This window comes from Anomaloglossus baeobatrachus, chromosome 4 (assembly GCF_048569485.1).
Source record: "Anomaloglossus baeobatrachus isolate aAnoBae1 chromosome 4, aAnoBae1.hap1, whole genome shotgun sequence".
NCBI lineage: Eukaryota > Metazoa > Chordata > Amphibia > Anura > Aromobatidae > Anomaloglossus > Anomaloglossus baeobatrachus.
This window is the reverse complement of record NC_134356.1, coordinates 261,104,948-261,129,641: the sequence shown is the minus strand read 5'-3', so window position 1 is coordinate 261,129,641 and position 24,694 is coordinate 261,104,948. Positions and strand designations below refer to the sequence as shown.

The 24,694-nt window shown below is 42.3% G+C and overlaps 1 long non-coding RNA gene across 1 annotated transcript in view; it reads right to left on the bottom strand.

Annotated features, from left to right (window-relative positions):
- Positions 1-1,940: 1,940 nt before the first annotated feature.
- LOC142301431 (uncharacterized) overlaps positions 1,941-24,694 on the bottom strand; it is a 41,003-nt gene continuing 18,249 nt past the window's right edge. The window contains exons 2-3 of the long non-coding RNA XR_012752802.1: positions 2,057-2,160; positions 1,941-1,972 (exon numbers count right to left, since the gene is read on the bottom strand). This is a non-coding gene — a long non-coding RNA (uncharacterized LOC142301431). The remainder of the gene's footprint in view (positions 1,973-2,056; positions 2,161-24,694) is intronic.

Sequence of the window (24,694 nt, the reverse complement as noted above, 5' to 3'; positions counted from 1 at the left end):
ACTTAATTGGTAGTTGACTCTCAAGCCTATACAGCTTGGAGTAGGACAACATGTATAAAAACTATCATGTGATCAAAATACTCATTAACCTAATAATTCTGCACAGTGTAGATAGATAGATAGATAGATGAATAGATAGAATAGATAGAGAGAGATCACTAGATAGCTTGGACAGCTGTTCAGCTGAATTAAAAATTAATTTTAGAAAAAAATGACTTGGGGGGGGTCCCCCTAATTTTTATATCCAGCACATGTACAGCAGCAGCTGCGGGCTGTAACCCTCAGCTGTCAGCTGTACCTTGGCTAGATATCCATAATAGAGGAGATCCCACATTTTTTTAATTATTTGAATAAATTATTAAAAAAATGGTGTGGGGGTTCCACTCATTTTTCAAAATCCAGCCAAAGGACAGCAGACAACTGGGGGCTGATATTTTTAGTGTAGCAAGGGCTATGGTTTTTTGGCCCTTCCAAGCCTAACAATAGCAGCCCTCAGCCGCCCCAGAAGTGGCGAATCCATAAGATGCGCCAATTCTGGAGTTGTACTCAGTTTTTCACATTACCCTGGTGCAGTTGCAAATGCTATAAAATATCCATTACATGTCATTTTTTCTTGTGGGTATGCTGCGCTTTATGTGGGGATTTTCGCCATAGACTTGCATTAGATGTGGAAAATCTACAGGTAGAAAAACGCATGTGTTTTTAGTGCATTTCTGCAGTAGAAATGCAACAAAACACATGTAATCAATGAAGTTTTGTCAAAGCTAAATACCAGGAAGTATCAGAAACAAAGCAGCTTTAAGGCATACAAAAAAGAGCCAAAAACGCAACTTCAAAAACACAATAATAATAATAATAATAAGTTTTATTTCTATAGCGCCAACATATTCCGCAGCGCTTTACAATTAAGAGGGGACATGTACAAACAATATGAGACACTACAAAATAACAAAATTAAGATACCAAGAGGAGTGAGGGCCCTGCTCGTAAGCTTACAATCTATGAGGAAATAGGGGAGACACAAAAGGTGAATGGGGGGAATATAATAAAATATATAAACATAAATAAATAAATAAAATATATAAACACAATAAAAATGTATGTCAAAAAAACACACTAAAAACGCAATAAAAAATGCAAGTTACCTAATTTCAACAGTAGGTGCAAAAATGGTGCAGAAATTCTGCAACATCAAAAGCTCACCAATAGCTCATCGTGAGAACGTTGTCTTTGTGTATCATCTATTTTTCTCATTTGAAAAAAAATATAAAAATACATTTTCCAAGCTTTTCGTATCCGATAAACAGTAAAAATATTCAGCACTTGGATGGCACATTGATGGCATCTGGGTACTATCTTGTTTCCAACAGACCCATTTTCTTGAATGACAGCGTTTGATCTACAATTGAAAAAAATTTGCTGTCTTCTTTTTCTGCAAACAATTAGTACTAGAAAAAACATGAATCTCAGATGTTCGAATGAGGCCTTACGAAATCTAATTTATCAAATAATTATTTACCCTATTGAGTAAAACATTGAGAAATCATTTATCTATTATATTGTCCTATCTGGATTTTGAGATGCTTCAACCTCAGTGACCACAATCAGGTAGAACTGCTACCTCCCCACCCCCAATAGATAGAATCTAATAGTTTAAATGTTATGTTTCTGATGATTTAAAGAATATATTGAATGCTATAACTCTTGGAAGAAACATCTGGCTTATCTGAAACATAAAACAAAACATTTTTTATTAAAAATAGAAAATCAAAAAATATAAAACCTAAAGGTTTTAGCATCATCTTAACGATGTATGTAGTTTTACATTACAAACTAGTAAAAAAGAGAGGTCCATCATGTTGAGTCTTGAGCTAGCTCGATGAAAAATAAAATGAAGTATTAACGCTTTGGAAATGCCGCTTCCATGTCACAGCGTTATATGGTGTGCCACGTTTATTGTCAATTTAGAGGGCTGTAGGCAAAAGAAAATAATGTTTTGATATGAACTTTAAATAGCTTAAATGAGAAAAGTCACCACATCAATAAACTTACTGACCTGGAAATGTGACAGCGCATTAGCAGATTGCCTCAGTACATGTAATTGTTTCATTTACTATCATGTATGAGGAGCAGACTTTAAGCAGCGGTTGGCCACAGGCTCTGAAAAAAGAAATGAGAGCACAGAATTGCATTTTACTGGCATTAAAGTATCTAGGGTGATTTTTATCAGTTGAAAAAAGAGTACATGCTTATGTGTATTATTAAATGGTCAAGAAAGCTCGTTTCATCCCCCTGAGCGAAACACATGCATTATTCTGGATTTTATTGAAGTTCCTCTCATGGGCAATGGATGAAATTGTATTACAGTTGCTAGGAGTTTTGCAACCTCATGAATTAGCTGTTGAAATACTGTAATGAAACGTTTGTCTTTCATGTCTGCTCTGGGAAATGGGTATGCAGATCGGTGTTGTCTTTGCAGTAGTCAGTAATTCACTTATCAATTACTACTGTAATCATCAGTAGATATCTATGCTGAGTGATATATAAATGTATATATTTAACTAATTGTCATGCAGTGTTCTGTTCTAATCTCATCAGGTGTCTTGCTGTCTTCAGACTCCAAGACATGACACAGTCTGACACGACACCTGGTGCAGTTCAGTTACTCTGCTGGGCGTGGATAGGATTTTTGCTCACTGGTTTTCAGTCTAGCAGGTGTTAATTCCTGTTGGCTTGTGAATTGCTGCTGGGGGTCACAGGTTGCTGAAGACCTATCACAGCCACCTCCGCCCTTTAAAAGATAGTGGAACCTGGTCCCTCATGCCAATTATAGCTCTAGCTTTGCTCCAGCGATACCGGTCTTTGTGTATGTTGATCCAGTTGTTGGTGAACTGTTGTATGCTATTTGGTGTGCAGTGGAAATATCCTTGTTGTTTGTTTGTTTCCTCCCTGTACTTTATTTCCCCCTGAACATTTATTGTCTTCTCGCCTGTGTGTGCATGCAGTGAGTTTGAGTCTTGGTTTTCCCTTGTCTGTCAGGTTATTTATGGGATTCATTACTCCTGTCTTAGTCCTCCTTGAGGGTGAGGTAGAGTGGGTGTTAGGCTATGTTCACACACTGCGTTTTTTACCTGCGTTTTGGGTCCGTTTTTGCTGCAGAAATTTCTTGAGAAATTCTTGTAACCTTTCTGCAGACATTCCCCAGCAAAACCTATGGCAAAAAAAATTAGCTGTGCACACACTGCGTTTTTTTCTTAAGAAAATTCTTTCAGTAGATTTTCTTAAGAAAAAGAATGAGCATGTCACTTCTTTTCTGCAGCTAACTGCGTTTTTTGCCATAGATAATTGGCACAATAACGCAGGGAGCAACCAGCGGTAAAAACGCACCAAAAACGGACCGAAAACGCACCAAAACCGCACCGAAAACGCGGCAAAAACGCAGGTGCGTTTTTGGTGCGTTTTTTAACACAGGTGCACTCTTAAGAAATTTCTTAAGAAATTTCTTAAGAAAAATCATTTTTCTAGTGTGAACATAGCCTTAGACCAAGGCAATTCAGGAGACAGGGCTATGCTAGCGGTCCAGACCTCACCCCCATGTGGCTTGCTCCTGGAATAAGGGACAGTTTCGGTCCATAGTGTAAGAGCCAGTCTAGGTGTCCGTACTCCTAGTTACCATATCATACCCCGTGATACTAATTTATGGCTGCTCTGTTGGCTCTTCTAATGTTTAGATTTGTATGTGCATCTGTGTCGAGTGCAGAAGCTTTAACCTCTTTACCAGCGAGTCTTCCTAACCAGGACAAATTTTACAATTCTGATCAGCGTCACTTTATAAAGTAATAACTTTAGAACACTTCAATGTTTGTCAATGATTCTGAAAAAAATCTTTTGTAACACTGAGTACTCCATGCTAGTTGTAAATTTTAGTCAATATGATTTGCGTTTGTTTATGAATACATCAAAAATTTGACAAACAACTGAACATTTAGCATTTTGAATTGTTATGTTCGTAAACCAAATAGTTGTATCACACAAAATCATTAATAATTAAAATTTGCCACATGTCTACTTTACATCAGCCCCATTTTTGAAATTTTTTGCTAGGAAGTTATAAGGGTTAAAAGTTTATCAACAATTTCTCAATTTTCCAACAAAATTTACGAAAAATATTTTTTTTTGTGACCACATCACATTAGAAGTGACTTTGCGGGTCCTATGTGACAGAAAATGGTGTCACTTTTGGTGTCACTTTTGTGACCTAAAAGTGACACCATTTTAAAAACTGCACCCCTAAAAAAGCTCAATACCACATTCATGATAACAACTGGACAGCGACATATTTTTCTTATTGCACAACTGGACAGCGACATATTTTTCTTATTTACTTGTATCAAAATGGAGGATACCAGAATGTACCGCATCTTTATGGAACTAAAAACACTTCTGAAGAAACGCGCACAACTGGACAGCGACATATTTTTCTTAATGTCCTGTTGTGTATAAATATGTGACTCTTCAGATTTTGTGTTATAGCATGCCTGATGAAGAGACCTGAGTAGTCTCGAAAGCTTGCAATTATTACCATCTTTTCAGTTAGCCATTAAAAGGTATCAACCACTGAGGACTCTCAGTTCTTTTAAACAATTTTTTTTACCACATTCATGACGTTTATAACAACCCTTTAGGTGCTTAACAGTAATTAAAGCAATGTGGAAGAAAAAAAATGAAAATTTTACAACAAAAATATTGCTTTAGCCTCAAATTCTCCATTTTTACAAGGGTAACAAGAGAAAACGTACCATACAATTTGTTGTGCAATTTCTCCTGAGTACTCTGCTATCCCATATGTGATGGAAATCTATTGTTTGGACTCATAAAAAAGGAAGGAGCGCTATATACATTTTTTAAGTGCAAAATTGACCGCAAAAGATAACAGATGCCATCTCGTGTTTGGAGAGTCCCTGATGTGCCTAAACAGTGGCAACCCCCACAAGTGATGCCATTTTGGAAACTACATCCCTTTAGGAATTTATCTAGATATGTGGTGAGCCCACAGGTACTTCACAGAATTTTATAATGCTGAGCCATGAAAAAAAAAATAAAATTTTACAACAAAAATGTTACTTTAACCCCATATTTTTCATGTTCACAAAGGTAACAGGAGAAAATGCACTATACAATTTTTTATGTGCAATTTTTCCTAAATATAGGGATACTCTATATGTGGTGGAAAACTACTGTTTGTGCGCAAAGCTGTAGTCAGAAGACAAGGATCACTATTTCAATTTTGGAGCGCAAAATTGACTGAAATAGATAGCGGATGCCATGTTGCATTTGCAATGTCCCTGGTGTGCCTAAATAATGGAAACTCCCCACAAGTAACCCATTTTTGAAACTAGACCCCTCAAGGAATTTATCTACAGTTGTGATGAGCACTTTGAACCCACAGGTGCTTCTCAGAATTTTATTGTTGAGCTGTGAAAATTAAAACATACATTTTTACCCCAAAAATGTTGCTTTAACCCCAATGTTTTAATTTTCACGAGGGGAGGAATACCCCATATGTGGTGGAAAACTACTGTTTGGAATCATGGCAGGGCTTGGAAGGGAAGGAGCGCTATTCGAATTTTGGAGCGCCATTTTGGCTGGAACAGATTGCGGATGTCATGTTACATTTGAAGATGACCTGACATGCCAAAAGAGCAGAAACCCCCCACAAGTCAACCCATTCTGGAAAGTATGACTCTCAATAAATTTATATATTGGTGTAGTATGCATTTTTATCCCTTAGACAATTCCCAGAATTGAAAATACAATTTTTCCACTAAAATCTTAATTTGGCCCCAAAGTTTTAATTTTCAAAATGGATAATAAGAGAAAATGAACAGAACAATTTGTTGCATAATTTATCATGAGTTTTCCAATACTCGATATGTGGTTGAAAACTACTTTTGAGGCACAGTGCAAAGCTCAGAAGGAAAGAAACGCCACACTGGAGTTCAGATTTAGTTGGAATGGATTGGGGATGCCATGTCACATGGCAGAGCTCCTGACATACCGGAAGAGCAGACCCACAATAAGTGACCCCATTTTACAAAGTACACCCTTCAATGAATTCATCTAGGGTCAGTGAGCATATTAACACCACATGTGTGCCTTAGAATTTTATACTATTGAAGGATGAACAAAAAAAAATACATTTTTTCCCACTAGTTTTTAATTTTTATAAGGGTTAATAAGAAAAAAATGGACCTCGCAGTTTGTTGTGAAATTTTGCCTGAGTGTACCATTACCCTCCATGGAATCGGGAACTATTTTTGAGGTACAGTACAAAGCTAAGAAAGGAAAGAGTACCATATTGGACTTCAGAATTTGCTGGAATGATTTGCAGGTGCCATGTCACATTGACAAAGTGCCTTTGGCACCAGAACAAGGGAAGTCCCCCAGAAGTGGTCCCATTTTGAAAACTAAACCCCTCAGTTGATACATCTAGTGATGCAGTGAGGATATTGACAACACAGGTGCGTCACATAATTTTATACCATTCTGTGGTGAAGAATTAATAATTGCCTTTTTATCACTAAAATACTGTTTTATGCCGCTGCAAGATGCTGTGGTAGCTATGCTAGTTCAGTATGCCTTCAATTTTGAATAAATCCCCAACAGTGTCACCAGCAAAGCACCCCCACACCATCACACCTCCTCCTCTATGCTTCACGGTGGGAACCAGGCATGTAGAGTCCATCCGTTCACCTTTTCTGCGTCGCACAAAAACATGTTGGTTGGATCCAAAGATCTCAAATTTGGACTCATCAGACCAAAGCACAGATTTCCACTGGTCTAATGTCCATTCCTTGTGTTCTTTAGCCCAAACAAGTCTCTTCTGCTTGTTGCCTGTCCTTAGCAATGGTTTACTAGCAGCTATTTTACCATGAAGGCCTGCTGCACAAATACTCCTCTTAACAGTTGTTCTAGAGATGTGTCTGCTGCTAGAACTCTATGTAGCATTGACCTTATCTCTTATCTGAGCTGCTGTTAACCTGCAATTTCTGAGGCTGGTGACTTGGATAAACTTATCCTCCGCAGCAGAGGTGACTCTTGAGGCCGCTTTACACGCGTCGATTTATCTGGCGATATGTCGTCAGGGTCACGGATTCCGTGATGCACATCCGGCATCGTTTGCGACGTTGTTGTGTGTGACACCTATGAGCGACGCTGAATGATCGCAAATAGGATGAAAATTGTGGATCGTTGACATGTCATTCATTTTTAAAAAAATGTTCGTTTTTGGGGAAGCAGCTGACATATTGCTCCGTTTGACACCCTGCCAACATCGAACAACATTCAAACTACCGCCTGGGTCCAACAATATATCATTCATCGCTGATGCGTCGATTTTGAGATCGTAACGTGTGACAGCAAATAAACGACCTATAAGCGATACCGGCAAATCGTAAATACAATCTGGGTGTGTCACGTCGCAAATGTGATCGCACAATAAATCGACGCGTGTAAAGCAGCCTTTGGTCTTCCTTTCCTGGGGCGGTTCTCATGTGAGTCAGTTCCTTTGTAGTGTTTGATGGTTTTTGCCACTGCACTTGGGGACACTTTCAAAGTTTTCCCAATTTTTCGGACTGACTGACAGTCATTTCTTAAAGTAATGATGGCCACTTGTTTTTCTTTACTTAGCTGATTTTTTCTTGCCATAATACAAATTCTAACAGTCTATTCAGTAGGACTATCAGCTGTGTATCCACCAGATTTCTGCACAACACAACTGATGGTCCCAACACTTTATTAGGCAAGAAATCCCACTTATTTAAACCTGACAGGGCACACCTGTGAAGTGAAAACCATTTCCGGTGACTACCTCTTGAAGCTCATCAAGAGAATGCCAAGAGTGTGCAAAGCAGTAATCAAAGCAAAAGGTGGCTACTTTGAAGAACCTAGAATATAAGACATATTTTCAATTGTTTCACAATTTTTTGTTAAGTATTTCTTTCAACATGTGTTAATTCATGGTTTTGATGCCTTCAATGTGAATCTTCAATTTTCAGTCATGAAAATAAAGAAAACTCTTTGAATGAGAAGGTGTGTCGAAACTGTTGGTCTGTACTATACATATATATATATATATATATATATATATATACTCAGTATATATATATATATATATATGTATATATATATATATATATATATATATATATATTTAGTTTTGCAGGTCTTGAACAATAAAACCAGTGCTTTTTTTGTAAGAAAATATTTGCTGGTACGCATCTCTGAGACGAGGAGCGGGGGGTGGGGGTGCTGATAGGCGCCGGCGGCCGAGTTTGAGGAGTGGGAGGGAGTGCTGTCGTTGCTGTCGTGCTGCCGGGAGATCCTGTGCACGGTTTACTACATACTACATAGGAGAGAGAGGCAGGGGGAGCAGAACTACAGGGCTCAGCATACTCCATCTACTAGTGTATGCAGGAGAGAGAGGCAGGGGGAGCAGAACTACAAGGCTCAGCATACTCCATCCACTAGTGTATGCAGGAGAGCAGACAGCAGCTGCCGAACTACAAGACTCAGCATCCTTCAGCCAAGACTGTATGCAGGATTTTTTTGCCCAAAAACGTAAAATGTAAAAAAAAAAAAAATGACTTGGGCTTTGCCATATTTTTGTATGCTAGCCAGGTACAGCAGGCAGGTACAAGCTGCCCCCAACCCCCAGCTGCCTATTCGTACCCGGCTAAGAACCAAAAATATAGGGAAGCCCTTTTTTTAATTATTTCATGAATTTCATGAAATAATTTAAGAAAAAAAATGACGTGGGCTTAGCACACATTTTGTGTTCAGCCAGGTACAACTAGGCAGCTGGGGATTGGAATCCGCAGCGCAGAGTGCCCAAGCTTTCTGGGCACACCAACTGCAAATTGCAGTCCGCAGCCTCCCCAGAAAATGGCACCTTCATAGAAGCACCATATTCTGGTGCTGTATCCAACTCTTCCAGCGGCCCTGGTGACGGGTGGCTCGCTGGGTAATAAAGGGTTAGGGCCAGCTGTATATTATCAACTGGCCCTAAGCCCGAAATTCATGGTGTCACGCCAATATTAGACATGGCCACCATGAATTTCTTGTAAAGATAAAAAAAACACAAGACAGAGAAAATATTTTTCTTAGAAATAAAACACAACACAATTAGTGACTCCATCTTTATTGAAATAAAGAACCCCCCTCCGCAGTAATCCTGGGTCAAGGGTCCCGTGCCGTCCAATCCGGATCCAATATCATCTGATCAGTTTGCTGGAAGGCAAAGTGATCAGATAGAACAAAAGGAGACAGGGCAGCACTCACCGATATCCTGGGACTATTTTACATGAGTTACATTACGTGTCCTCGTGCTCCCCTCCCTGCATTCCCTCATGTCCGTCTCACCTGTCAGCATTGAAAAATAAAATAGTCCCAGGATATCGGTGAGTGCTGCCCTGTCTCCTTTTGTTCTATGGATATACTTGTTTAAATTGGGCAATAGCACCTCGGTAAGGGACTTTGTTGGATCCATCAAGATTAGACAAAATGCTTTTCCGTGACATCTGAAAGCAAATGGATGTAATCAAGGAAACTTCACACTGAACTGTGTTTGGGACAGAAACATCACACTACATCCAGTATAGGTAAGCAGTGCGGTGCACAATCCTTTTTTATTTTTCTAAGTGCAAAGTGATCAGATGATGTCAGGTTAAAGGACATGAATCACATGACACATCAGCTGATTGTATAAAAGCCGTTTATACAATCAGCTGATGCATCAGTGCAAAAATAAAAAAACTATTCACCTGTCTGCAAAATCCCGGGACACGACTGATCGCTCCAGGAGCTGCCGGTAATCAGCTGCTGCAGTCACCTCAGAGCATCACCTGATCGCTTAAACCAGCTGGGCAGTAAAAAGCCAGCCCCACCGCTGGACTTAGACTGTCAGCTGATGCTGTAGTGTGAATGCATCAGCTGATTACCGGCAGGTCCTGAAGCCGATCAGGCATGTCCCAGGAGGCTGCAGACCGGTAAGTGTGAGATTTTTTTCTAGTGTTCCCGCTTAACAACTGGGAGCGGACATGGCACCGGTGGTAGCAGGGGGAAGCAGGCGGGGGGGGGGGGGGGGGTCAGCACTGGGTGACGGGGGGGTGAGCACTGGGGGACCCGATCGCCGGCGGCAGGAGCAGCAGTGATTACAGGGCAGATGGGAGGGAGCAGAGGTCGGTGGGGGGGTTGAATCGGACGATGGGGGGCAACGGAGGTCGGGAGGGGGAGTGGAAGACAGCAGAGGGGAGCAAATACCTTACCGGATGGCAGCAGATCGGGGTGACCGGCCGTGACATCGATCTTCAGCGTCCATGAACATCTTGAAGAGGGCGGACACCCACCGCCACTCCACATCTGATTGGAGGGATAGTGTCACATGGATGCTAGCTCCAATCAGATCAGAGGGGGGGGAGACACAGAGGTCATTCTGCTCCAGCCAATGGCTGATCATATAGCAAATTTACAAATTAGCCATGTGGACAGAGCCGGAGGTGCTTATCCTCAGCGCTCTTCAGATTTTCCGGTACGCCGTATCAACGCATACCACCGCAAAAAAAGCACTGAATAAAACCACTGTATGGAAAAAAGAATTGTTTTGCATTGCTATATTCTGAGAGCTATTACTTTTTTATTTTTCTACTGATGGAGTTGTTTGGTGCCTTGCTTTTTTACTTTTTGCTGCACAAGATGAAATTTTCAGCTATACCATTTTTTATTTACAGTTATATGAAAAAGTTTGGGCACCCCTATTAATGTTAACCTTTTTTTCTTTATAACAATTTGGGTTTTTGCAACAGCTATTTCAGTTTCATATATCTAATAACTGATGGACTGAGTAATATTTCTGGATTGAAATGAGGTTTATTGTACTAACAGATAATGTGCAATCCACATTTAAACAAAATTTGACCGGTGCAAAAGTATGGGCACCTCAACATAAAAGTGACATTAATATTTTGTAAATACTCCTTTTGCGAAAATAGCAGCCTCTAGTCGCTTCCTGTAGCTTTTAATGAGATCCTGGATCCTGCATGAAGGTACATTTGACCATTCCTGTTTACAAAACAATTCCAGTTCAGTTAAGTTTGATGTTCGCCGAGCATGGACAGCACGCTTCAAATCATCCCACAGATTTTCAATGAGATTCAGGTCTGGGGACTGGGATGGCCATTCCAGAACATTGTAATTGTTCCTCTGCATGAATGCCTGAGTAGATTTGTCTTGCCTTGTCATTGTCTTGCTGAAATATCCATCCCCTGCGTAACTTCAACTTCGTCACTGATTCTTGCACATTATTGTCAAGAATCTGCTGATACTGAGTTGAATCTATATGACCCTCAACTTTAACAAGATTCCAGGTGCCACCATTAGCCACACAGCACCAAAGCATGAGGGAACCTCCACCAAATTTTACTGTGGGTAGCAAGTGCTTTTCTTGGAAGGCCGTGTTTTTTTGCCTCCATGCATAACACCTTTTTGTATGACCAAACAACTCAATCTTTGTTTCATCAGTCCACAGGACCTTCTTCCAAAATGTAAATGGCTTGTCCAAATGTGCTTTTGCATACCTCAGGCGACTCTGTTTGTGGCGTGCTTGCAGAAACGGCCTCTTTCGCATCACTCTCCAATACAGCTTCTCCTTGTGCAGCGTGCGCTGTATTGTTGACCGATGCACATTGACACCATCTGCAGCAAGATGATGCTGCAGGTCTTTCGAGGTGGTCTGTGGATTGTCCTTAACTGTTCTCACCATTCTTCTCTGCTTTTCTGATATTTTTCTTGGCCTGCCACTTCTGGGCTTAACAAGAACTGTACCTGTGTTCTTCCATTTCCTTACTATGTTCCTCACAGTGGAATCTGACAGTTTAAATCTCTGAGACAACTTTTTGTATCCTTCCCCTAAACAACTATGTTGAATAATCTTTGTTATCAGATCATTTGAGAGTTGTTTTGAGGAGCCCATGATGCCACTCTTCATAGGAGATTCAAATAGGAGAACAACTTGCAAGTGGCCACCTTAAATACCTTTTCTCATGATTGGATACACCTGCCTATGAAGTTCAAAGCTTAATGAGGTTACAAAACCAATTTAGTGGTTTAGTAAGTCAGTAAAAAGTAGTTAGGAGTGTTCAAATCAAGAAATTGATAAGGGTGCCCATACTTTTGCACCGGTCAAATTTTGTTTAAATGCGGATTGCACATTTTCTGTTAGTACAATAAACCTCATTTCAATCCAGAAATATTACTGAGTCCATCAGTTATTAGATATATGAAACTGAAATAGCTCTTGCAAAAACCCAAATTGTTATAAAGAAAAAAGGTTAACATTAATAGGGGTGCCCAAACTTTTTCATATGACTGTAGATCATATTTTTTATTCCATTTTATTCAACTTTTTTCTGGTGGATTTATGAAAAGGCACAGTTTTTTGCCATGTTTTTTATTTATTTTTTTACTGTGTTCACTGAAGGGATTAAATAATGTGACAATTTTAAAGGTCAGGCTTTTCCGGATGTTGCAATACCCAATATATATATTCTTTTTTTGTTTATTTCTACATAAATATATGTATTTATTGGTATATTTTTTCATATTTTTCCTTTATTTTGTGATTTGTTTTTTATATTTTTACAATGTTTTTAAACTTTTTTTAAACTTTTTTCATTAGCTCTTCTATGGGATTTTAACTTTCATCACTTTATAATGCAATGACATGCACTAACTTTGCAATACATTATACTTGACATTACAGCCCTGACAGAATCCTTTTATAACATGCTCCTGAGATGGTCTGGCTGACCCGAGGTTGTCATGATTACCTTTGGTTGTTATGGCAACGATCAGGAGCTCGCAATTACATTGCAGGGGCATCAATCAGATGGCAGAAGGACAGCATTCCGTTTCCCGACCGCCTAAGCACTGCGATTGATATCAATTGAGGCATTCAGGTGGTTTAACAGCATGGGGCAGTGCAGGCACTACTTCTGGCTGTAAGAGCCAGGGGCTCAGCTGTCATGTAAGCTGAGCTCCTGGTGGCGACTGCACGGGCACAGCTCCTGTGCACCACATGATCGCCATGATGTACTTATATATCATTGGTCGGGAACCCCTATCCAACCATGATGTATAGGTATGTCAAATGACGTGAAGGGATTAATTTGACTGTGTCAGTGTAAGGAGATGGACTGATACTGTTGCATTCCTTACCCTGAAGACACCAATCACATTGTTGCAGTCATGTAGTGTAATGTGAAGTGTGGTTGGTGTCTTTTGTAAATATTGTGATCTGTGAACTGTTATGGTAATGTGATGTGTGACACCCTGGCAAAACCAGGAAGTCACAGTTAGGCCTCCGCATTACACCGTTCCCTCATTAGGAAACACACAGCCAACCATTAAACCCTAGTCACCCCCCTTAGGGACAGTTAGACACACCAGTGGGCGTGGCCAGGCGGTTGGTGCATGCCCACCCAGGGGTTTAGACAGCCCGGGGGTGGGAAAGCAGCAGTTCAGCTCAGATCAGTTGAGAGTTTGGTAGTGGAGGTCAGGCCTGTGTGTCAGGCCTGAAGTAAACTGACAGGTACCAGGGTAGGAACCCTGGTGCCACTGACTAGGAGGCAGACGGTGGTATCCATCGACAGGAGATGGGAAGATGGCTCGGTGGAACCGAGGTGGACCGGGCCAGGGTTGTAGCCCGCCGGTACTGACACGGGGAACCGACCCGGAAACCGTAGCACAAAGGGGGGTACTCGGACCCTGAAGCCAGGAACCAGAACCTACTGGAACTGGTTAATTAACCGATTGAGGCCAGGACTATAGATTCTGTCCCACCCAAAGTCCCTCATAGAAGAAAACAGCCCACCAATAAGGGATAAGAGATGACCGTCAAGGCCCATAGATCCCATGGGCCAGCGTCTGCGGGCACGGCTCCTTAGGCCACATCCAGCTGGGAGCGGACTCCTATGTTTCATACAAGGAAGTCTTTTCTACTAAAAAGGTGCAGGATAAGGATAGAGACCACCAGCCAGGTTGGGGATCCCGAACGCAACCGGCCGCGGCACCGGCCACCACCATCTTGGTTTACCAGAGACTTGTGTATTTTCCTAACTGTGAGTGCACCAGCACCCTCTGCGGTTGTCATTCCCCCCTGCACCAGAGCCATCGGGTCCCGGGGCCACCATCCCTGCCCATAGAGGGGTTAACATCTTGCTGCACAACAACTCCCCCAGGTGCCCCTTAACAGCAGCGGTGGTGTCCCACCTCACCACACACTGTGGGTGGCGTCACAAACCTATTACGGCCTAGCCCGTACATCTACATCCCCCCATTTTATTCGGCGTGTCCGCGAGACCCCCGGGTCCAGAGACCCTCGAGCCACCACCCCTGAAGGTCCGGATCCGAGCAGCGGAGGCTGCTGGCACGGGGGTGGCACAGATGTGTAGTAATGTTTTCATGTATAATTTATAGCACTGTCCTATGTAGTTTCTGAACTGCTGGCCAACAAGTAGTTAAGCATGGGACTAACTCACAAAGGGAGGGTTTAGTTCATAGTGAAAGACAGTTTCTTCCAGAAAAGTTGGTGAAGACATATTGTGCAATAGGCATGAATGGATAGTCTGTAGGTCGTTAAGGTCACGTGCAGTGGGTGACTTGTGGCCGAAGAAGAAAAAAGGAGACTGGATTCAAAGGTGATTCTTAATTGCTGACTGAGACACAGAACACGAGAAAATTCTGAGGCTAGAGACCAGCCTTCAAACAAAGTGTTTCCAGACAAAAGGGTCCGGAGTATGGAACTTTAGGAACAAAGCTCCAAGCCTAAACGGTAATGAGTAAGTAGGCACTAGTATGTGGTCAAAGGTGGCTTTCCGGGCACTGTCTTCCCAAGCATCTGGGGGCATAAGGCTCTACTCTGGCCATGGTGGCAAAAAACGTCACTCCCTCCTCTATGGGAAGAAAAGATGGGGAACTGCGGATAGGGAAAAATTGTCACAAATTTGACTGTAATGTTAGGCTGGGCTGTACTGGAACTTACAGGACCAGTAAGAATGGAAACAACCCAGCAGGAATTGCAGATGTGTTTGAGTATTCTTTTTTACAACTGAAACATGCTGGAAGATGTGTGCCCGCTACCTAGTATATTGATTTAAGATGAACTGTTTAGTAAAGCGTTATTGTTGAAACTGAACTGTCGTTTGTTCCTGCCCAGTCAACTTCCATGGCAACTTGCGGTCTACTCTCTTGTAAAGCCCACATGACATAGGTCCACACAACCAACCAGGACCATGTCTTTTATGTAGTGTGGTGGCGCGTCCAGAGTCAGGTGTGGACATATCAATGGTGCAACATCTGGAGAGTACAGGAACTCAAGCAGTAAGGGGCCCATTACCACACCCAAAGCAGGTGAAATATTATATTTTAATGAATTATGGACTATACAGGGTCCATACACTGTTTTTGCATAGGGGCCCTTTTTTGTCTGTGGCTGCCCGTCTGCGTAGTCAATCTTACACCAATGATTACTGCCTCGCATTACTCTACATCAGGATGATCGTCACAAGGAGTAGTTACCATCCTGGCTAAATGCCCAACTGCAGCTGATCATTTGAATTCTCCCTATACTGTCAATGAAGAAAGGAATAAAGACTGACATTCCACAGTGTTTGGGCAGGGGAAGGCTACTGCTCATGAGTATCCAGGAATCCATAACACAGACATCATTGAAAAGAGTGCTGCATCTGTTAGGCCTGCGACACACATCCGTGCCGCCGGCACGTGTTTGTCATTTTTTACACGTACCGGCGGCACGGAGACACATACTGCAATGCTACCCTATGGTAGCAGGCACACACACGTAAAACCACACGGAACGTGTGTCCGTGTGCGTTTGTACGTGTGTGCGTTTTTCAAAGCACTGACATGTCCGTTTTTTCTCCGGCAGCACGGGTGTCACACGGCCCGCACCCGAACTACACGGGTGTAGTGTGGATGCGGTCCCGTGTGACACGCGCCGGAGAAAACACACGTGTCAGTGAAAAAAAAACAAAAACATTAACTCACCTTCTCCTGCCCTCCTGTCTCTGCCGCTGCTGCCTCTTGCTGCCGACTGTATATAGAATATTCACTTCCCTGCCTGGCAGCAGCAGCAGCGGGGAGACGGGAGGGCTGGAGCCCGAGGATCAGCACCACGGACAGCAGCGCGGACATCAGGAAGGACCAGGTGAGTATGATAATTACCAGTTCTACGTGTGCTATCGCGGATAGCACACGTAGAACAAACGTGACCCGCACGTAACAAAGACACGTACTTACCTGCACGCAACACGCAGGGGAAATACGTGTCTCTCGGCACGTGCGTGAATTTCACGTGAATGTGGCAGAGGCCTTAAACAGCGATTTTTTTATAACACCACTGAGCCATAGGAACAATTGTAAATCAAAATTCTATATCTATAAAACTGGATATAGAAAGTGTTATAAAGAAGAAAGGACTAATCTATTACTATATTACTCTCAAAACTGTGAAAATCACAGTGAACCAAGATTATAATGATTAAAATGAAACTAGTGATATTATTAAAATTTGTGCCATTTTTCAGTTCCAAAGAATATACTTTCTGTGCTTTCTTTTTCTATAAAAAGATTTCAACCAATATTTTCTGGTAAAAGTTTTATCCTGATATAAGAAGCACACAATATGAAGGTGGACACCGCAATAAACCTCCTTGTCTCTCTCTAACCTGTTCTTCAAGGGGATGCTCATAAGTCTTTGGCTTTACATAGAAAAAAACGAGATAGGATGATGCAACTTTACATTTATTCTTCAATATATAAATATATCAATATTTATTCCACATACTCTCCACCGATGTCAACACACTTCTTACATCGGTATTCCAAATTCTGCAACCTTGGCAAAAAGAAGGATTTCGATTGTCCCTCAAACCAGGCATCCGTAGCAGTCATGGCATCAGAAATGGTGTGAAATTTGGTACCTTTGAGGTGGTTCATCAGGTTTCAAACAGATGATAGTCGTAGGGAGCTATATCTGGTGAATTAGGTGGGTGGTCAACCTGTTGGAAGCCCAGCTCTGACAGTTTTGCAACGGTCTCTTGTGCAGTGTGAGTGGAGGCGTTGTCTTGCAGGAACAAGATTCCTTTGGACAGCTTGCCATGTCTATTGGCTTTCAGAGCTGCCTTCAATTGGTCCAAAAGTTCAATGTAATACCTTACATTGATGGTGGAACCCTTTTGAAGGTAGTCCACTAGCAGCATGCCCTCCTTATCCCAGAACACAGACACCATCACCTTAGTGGCTGCTTTTTGCACCCTGAACGTCTTTGGATGAGTAGAAAAACTGTGCCTCCACTCTTTCAACTGCTTCTTGTTTTCAGGGTCATACAAATAAATTCAGGTGTCTCATCCATAGTGACCAGTCGACCCAGGAAGTTCTTATCAGTCCGGAAATGCTGACAAATGGACCGAGAGGTTTTCACTCACATGCTTCTCTGATCTGTTGTCAAACATTTGGGGATCCACTTTGCAGATAGCTTCCTCATGTCCAAATGTTCATGGAAAATGACACAAACACGTTCACGGGAAATCCCTATGATGTCTGCTATTGATTTACTTGAAATATGTGGATTCTCCAGTACGAGTCTGTGCACAGCATCGACGATCTCGGGAACAGCAACCACTCCCTGTCGTTCAGAACGTTACTCGTCATTGGTGCTGAAGAGGCCCGTTTCAAATTTGGCAGCCCAGTTCTTAAATGTGGAATATGAAGGGCATTGGTCTCCCAATGTCTGCGATATACTATATTACCATGAATATCATTTGAGGACTTTCCTTGCAAAAACAAACATTTTATCAGTTCTCTGCTCTCAGTTGCTGTGAATATTGCATTAGACTCCGCCATTTTGTTTTCCTGCATACATAGAACACTGTTGTCATAAGTAGAGTTGAGCGCGGTTCGTGGTTCGAGGTTCTCCAGTTCTAGGCTCGAGTGATTTTGGGGGCTGTTCGAGATCGAACTAGAACTCGAGCTTTTTGCAAAAGCTCGATAGTTCTAGATACATTCGAGAACGGTTCTAGCAGCAAAAAGCAGGGCTTTTTACAGCTACAGTGTGCAGGAGCCATCGCTGGCAGCCTGCCAGAAGCTGGTAACCAAGATAAACATCGGGTATCCAAGCAAAGCGCTTTGGTTAGTAACCCGATGTTTATCTTAGTTACGTGCAGGAAGCCCACACTTCCCCGCTCAGCTCGCTCCACCCCCTCCTGCCCGCGGTATGTACACATACACACACACACACACACACACGCACACATGGTCCCGCTCGGCTTACCTGCGGTGATGAAGTCCCGCCATCCCGACCTCAGCGCTGTCACTGTCCTCCATGGCCGCCGCTTGTCACATCACCTCTCGCTTCCGACCCGAGACTGACTAGCGGTGACGTCACGGGCCTCTCGCGATATTTGGCTGTGAAGGCGGCGGTCATTGAACTCAGTGACAGGGGCTGTCAGTGTGCTGGAGATCAGCGCAGGTAATGTACCTCACTGACAGCAGCACTTGTCATGCCCTGGAGTGACCTGGGCTGACCCATTGATGTTAGCTCAGGTCACTGCACTGCTCTCCCAGCCAATGGGGAACATCCTGCTCTTCATTGACTGGGACAGTGTGGATCGTCATGGCAACCCCTTGGATTACACCAGACCTGGATTTGTTTTTCATTCTAATAAATTGGTTAAAGAGGGAATGTTTTGGGGAGTGTTTTTTCAAATAAAAATGTGTTTGTCGTCTATTTTTTTTTATTAGTGACTGGGTTGGTGATGTCGGGTATCTGATAGACGCCTGACCTCACCAACCCCAGGGCTTGATGCCAGGTGACATTACACATCTGGTATTAACCCCATATATTACCCCGTTTGCCACCGCACCAGGGCGCGGGATGAGCTGGGGCGAAGCACCAGGATTGGCGCATCTAATGGATGCGCCACTTCTGGGGCGGCTGCGGCCTGCTATTTTTAGGCTGGGGAGAGTCCAATAACCATGGACCTCCCTAGTCTGAGAATATCAGGCCCCAGCTGTCTGCTTTACCTTGGCTGGTGATCCAATTTTGGGGGACCCCTACGTGTTTTTTTTTTTTTAAATTATTTATTTAATTTAAAATAACAGCGTGGGGTGCCCTCAGTTTTGGATTACCAGCCAAGGTGAGGTTGCCAGCTGTGGTCTGCAGGCTGCAGCCGTCTGCTTTACCCTAGCTGGCTACAAAACTAAGGGGAACCCTACGTCATTATTTTTTTCATTTTTTTGGCTAAATACAAAGCTAAGCACCCCTTAGTGCCACATGAAAGGCACCAAAGGGTGCTCCACTTTTTCTCCACTTTTTCTCCATTTTTTCTCCACTTTTTCTCCACTTTTTCTCCACTTTTTCTCCACTTTTTCTCCATTTTTTTCTCCACTTTTTCTCCACTTTTTCTCCACTTTTTCTCCACTTTTTCTCCATTTTTTTCTCCACTTTTTCTCCACTTTTTCTCCACTTTTTATCCATTTTTTTCTCCACTTTTTCTCCATTTTTTCTCCACTTTTTCTACATTTTTTTCTCCACTTTTTTCTCCACTTTTTCTCCACTTTTTATCCATCTTTTTTCTCCACTTTTCTCCATTTTTTCTCCACTTTTTCTACATTTTTTTCTCCACTTTTTCTTCACTTTTTCTCCACTTTTTCTCCACTTTTTCTCCACTTTTTATCCATTTTTTTCTCCACTTTTTCTCCACTTTTTCTCCACTTTTTCTCCACTTTTTCTCCACTTTTTATCCATGTTTTTCTCCACTTTTTCTCCACTTTTCTCCACTTTTTCTCCACTTTTTTCTCCATTTTTTCTCCATTTTTTTCTCCACTTTTTCTCCACTTTTTCTCCACTTTTTCTCCATTTTTTTCTCCATTTTTTCCTCCATTTTTTCTCCACTTTTTCTCCACTTTTTCTCCTCTTTTTCTCCACTTTTTCTCCATTTTTTTCTCCACTTTTTCTCCACTTTTTCTCCACTTTTTCTCCACTTTTTCTCCATTTTTTCTCCACTTTTTCTCCACTTTTTCTCCACTTTTTATCCATTTTTTTCTCCACTTTTTCTCCACTTTTTTTCTCCACTTTTTCTCCACTTTTTATCCATTTTTTTCTCCACTTTTTCTCCATTTTTTTCTCCACTTTCTCTCCATTTTTTCTCCACTTTTTCTCCACTTTTTTCTCCACTTTTTTTCTCCACTTTTTCTCCACTTTTTATCCACTTGTTCTCCACTTTGTCTCCACTTTTTCTACATTTTTTCTCCACTTTTTCTACATTTTTTTCTCCACTTTTTCTCTACTTTTTCTTCACTTTTTATCCACTTTTTCTCCACTTTTTCTCCACTTTTTCTCCACTTTTTCTCTACTTTTTATCCATTTTTTTCTCCACTTTTTCTCCACTTTTTTTCCACTTTTTCTCCACTTTCTCTCCACTTTTTCTCCATTTTTATCCATTTTTTCTCCAATTTTTCTCCACTTTTTCTCCACTTTTTCTCCATTTTTTTCTCCATTTTTTCCTCCATTTTTTCTCCACTTTTTCTCCACTTTTTCTCCATTTTTTTCTCCACTTTTTCTCCACTTTTTCTCCACTTTTTCTCCACTTTTTATCCATTTTTTTCTCCACTTTTTCTCCACTTTTTCTCCACTTTTTCTCCACTTTTTCTCCGTTCTTTTTCTATGGTCGGTCTACCCATTAGCTCTGCCATGCATAGTGTAGCTCTACACCTACTGCACATGTTACTTTATGATTGACATCTCTTTCGTACCAGAGCTGTCTAAGCCTACTCTGACCCCATATTTGTCATTACTATATTGTCCTTGTACTGTATTATGACATTTGTATCATGTGTTTCATTTCTTGCTGTGTTGCAATTTTTTTGCTGCATCCCAATTGTACCTCTACATTGTTCGAGTTTATGTTATTGTTCTCTCACTCTTATGTGATACTGATTAGTGTCATTTTTCATAATTACATGCAGATAAGTCCAATCTGACGAAGGCTCAGGCCAAAACGTCATTTGTAACTTGTTTTGGAGAAAAACATATATGCTTATGAAAATTTTTTTCTTAATACGGACCAATAAAGAGTGATTTTGCATTACTATCCGTTGTGACTTACTGACTTAGTCTGGGAGATTTAGAGTGCCGAGGTTACTCACTAATTTTATCTATTATTACCTCTGAGCACCTATATACCAGTGAGCAGAGCTTCCTCTACAGTAGTTCTCCTGATCACGAGCAGGGCATTGCAGCTTTGGTAGCAACCATTACGACATGGACTCTGCTGCTGTGGACCCGAGAAGAGTGAGTGCAGATTCATTGCACCCACACTCCTCACATGAAGGGTCCGCACTCCTAGAAAATGGGGGATACGTTCCCTGAGTGTCTCCCCCCCATATTCTAGACGGTCCAGAGTCGTCGTGGGACCCCTTTATTTTTTTTCTTACAATAAATTGGTGAAAGAGGAAATGTTTTGGGGACTGTTTTTTCAAATAAATTTCTTTTGTCGATTTTTTTTTTTTGTTAGTACTGACAGTTATGATGTTGGGTATCTAATAGACGCCATGACATCACAAACTGCTGGGCTTGATCTCAGGTGATTTTACAGCTAGTATCAACCCGATTTATTACCCCATTTGCCACTGCACCAGGGCACGGGATGAGCTGGGGTGAAGCGCCAGGATTGGCGCATCTAGTGGATGCGCCACGTCTGGGGTGCCTGCGGCCTGCTATTTTTAGGCTGTGAAGGCCCAATAACTATGGACCTTCCCACCCTGAGAATACCAGACCACAGCTGTCCACTTTACCTTGGCTGGTGATCCAATTTGGGGGGGACCCTACTTTTATTGTGTAATTATTAATATTTATAAAATAATTATAAAAAAGAGCCTGAGGGGACCTCCACATTGGATCCCCAACCACGGTAAAGCTGCCAGCTGTGGTTTTCAGGCTACAGCCGTCTGCTTTACCCTAGCTGGCTATCAAAAATGGGGGGACCCAACGTCATTTTTTTTTTTAACTATTTTTTAAATAGAAAAAATTAATGGGCTTCCCTGTATTTTGATTGCCAACCAAGGTAACGGCAGGCAGATGGGGGTGGCAACCCATAGCTGTCTGCTTTATCTGCGCTGAGAATCAAAAATACCGCGTAGCGCTACGTCATTTTTTTAAAGATTTATTTTTACAGCACTGTGATGTCCAGCAATCAAAATACAGGGAAGCCCATTTTATTTTTAGTTATTTAAATAAATAATTAAAAAAAATATATATGGGCTCCCGCTGCATTTTTTGTATTGCTAGCTAAGGGTGATCCAAGCAGCTACTGGCTGCTAACCCCCACTGCTTGGTGTTACCTTCACTGGCATCGGAAAATCCAGGGAAGCATTTTTTATTTTTTTGCCAAAAAACTACAAAAAAAGGACGTGAGCTTCGCCATATTTTTGTATGCTAGCCAGGTATAGCAGGCAGGTGCTGGAAGAGTTGGATACAGCGCCAGAATATGACGCTTCTATGAAAATGCCATTTTCTGAGGCGGCTGCAGACTGCAATTCGCAGCAGTGGGGCCCAGAAAGCTCAGGCCAACCTGTGCTGCGGATTCCAATCCCCAGCTGCCTAGTTGTACCTGGCTGGACACAAAAATGGGGCGAAGCCTACGTTATTTGTTTTCTAATTATTTCATGAAATTCATGAAATAATAAAAAAAGGGCTTCCCTTTATTTTTGGTTCCCAGCCGGGTACAAATAGGCAACTGGGGGTTGGGGGCAGCCGTACCTGCCTGCTGTACCTGGCTAGCATACAAAAATATGGCGAAGCCCACATAATTTTTTCAGGGGGCAAAAAACTTCTGCATACAGTCCTGGATGGAGTATGCTGAGCCTTGTAGTTCTGCAGCTGCTGTCTATCTGTATGGAGAAGAGCAGACAGCAGCTGCAGAACTACAAGGCTCAGCATACTCCATCCAGGACTGTATGCAGAATTGTTTTGCCCACCAAAAAAATGACGTGGGCTTCGCCATATTTTTGTATGCTAGCCAGGTACAGCAGGCAGCCACGGGCTGCCTCCAACCCCCAGTTGCCTATTTGTACCCGGCTGGGAACCAAAAATATAGGGAAGCCCGTTTTTTTTAATTATTTCACTTATTTCATGAAATAATTAAAAAACAAATGACGTGGGCTTCGCCCCATTTTTGTGTCCAGCCGGGTACAACTAGGCAGCTGGGGATTGGAATCCGCAGCACAGGTTAGCCCGAGGTTTCTGGGCGCCTCTGCTGCGGATTTCAGTCCGCAGCCATCCCAGAAAATGGCGCTCTCATAGAAGCGCCATCATCTGGCGCTGTATCCAACTCTTCCAACAGCCCTGGAGCCGGGTGGCTTATTGGGTAATCATGAGTTAATACTGGCTTTGTTTTACTAGCCAGTATTAAGCCAGAGATTCTTAATGTCAGGCACGTTTGACCCGGCCATTAAGAATCTCCAATAAAGGGTTAAAAAAAACACCACACAGAGAAAAAATACTTTAATAGAAATAAATACACAGACACATTAGAGACTCCATCTTTATTACCCCCTGTCAGCCCTCCACAATCCTGCTCTTCTGTCTTCTTTCTTTCTAGTGTAGTAATAGTGACGATTGTAGTGAGGAATCGGATGAGGTTCACCAGCTCATCACTTGGGGCTGGGGAACCTCATCCTCACTACAATCCTCACTACAATCGTGAAGCAGCGTGCAGCCTTCACTCCGTGAGTGATCAGTGCTGGCTGCTAGCGGTAACAGTGGTAACGCTGACAGACGCGTTACCATAGCAATGGTGCTCTCGGAGCCGCGGTTATCGGTGACGTCACCGCTAACTGCGTTGCTATGGCAACGGTGATCTCCGTTACTGACCGGCTGTGTCAGCCGGTCCCTAACGGAACGGGGAGTCGACCGTGTGGTAGATCATGTCGCCGGTACACGGCGATACACATATGTGCACCGTGTACCGGAGAGATGCACTCGCAGGTCCTACATGACGCGTCATAGTCATGTGACCAGTCTGTAGCCAATGAGATAATAGCCACGTGACTGGTCACATGGCTATTTTGACGTCACGATAGGTCCTGCATCTCTGCTGGCAGTGCAGGTCACCGGGAGGATTAAGCGATCATCGGATGGAATAGCGGCAGGAGACAGAGTGCAGAAGGGATCGCTCGGACCGGTAAGTGTTATGGCAATGTTTATTAACTGTTTGTGTACATTTATAATGCATTTTTATGTGTTTGTGATTGCCTCCCATTATAGCCTATTGGTTCGAGTTCGGTTCGTCGAACATTCGACGAACCGAACTCGAACGGGACCCCCGTTCGGCGAACCGACCTCGAGCCGAACCGCGACCGGTTCGCTCATCTCTAGTCATAAGCAACAAACACAAAATTTTGAAAACAGATATTAGACACATAAGGCTTTCATGTGATGTAATATTTGTTACCATAGAACCAAAAGAAGATCATAAAGCCAAACACTTATCAGCAGCCCCTTGTACTAGGCCACTTGTATGTAATACTTGTGCTAGTGAGAGGTAACAGTCAACTCTCA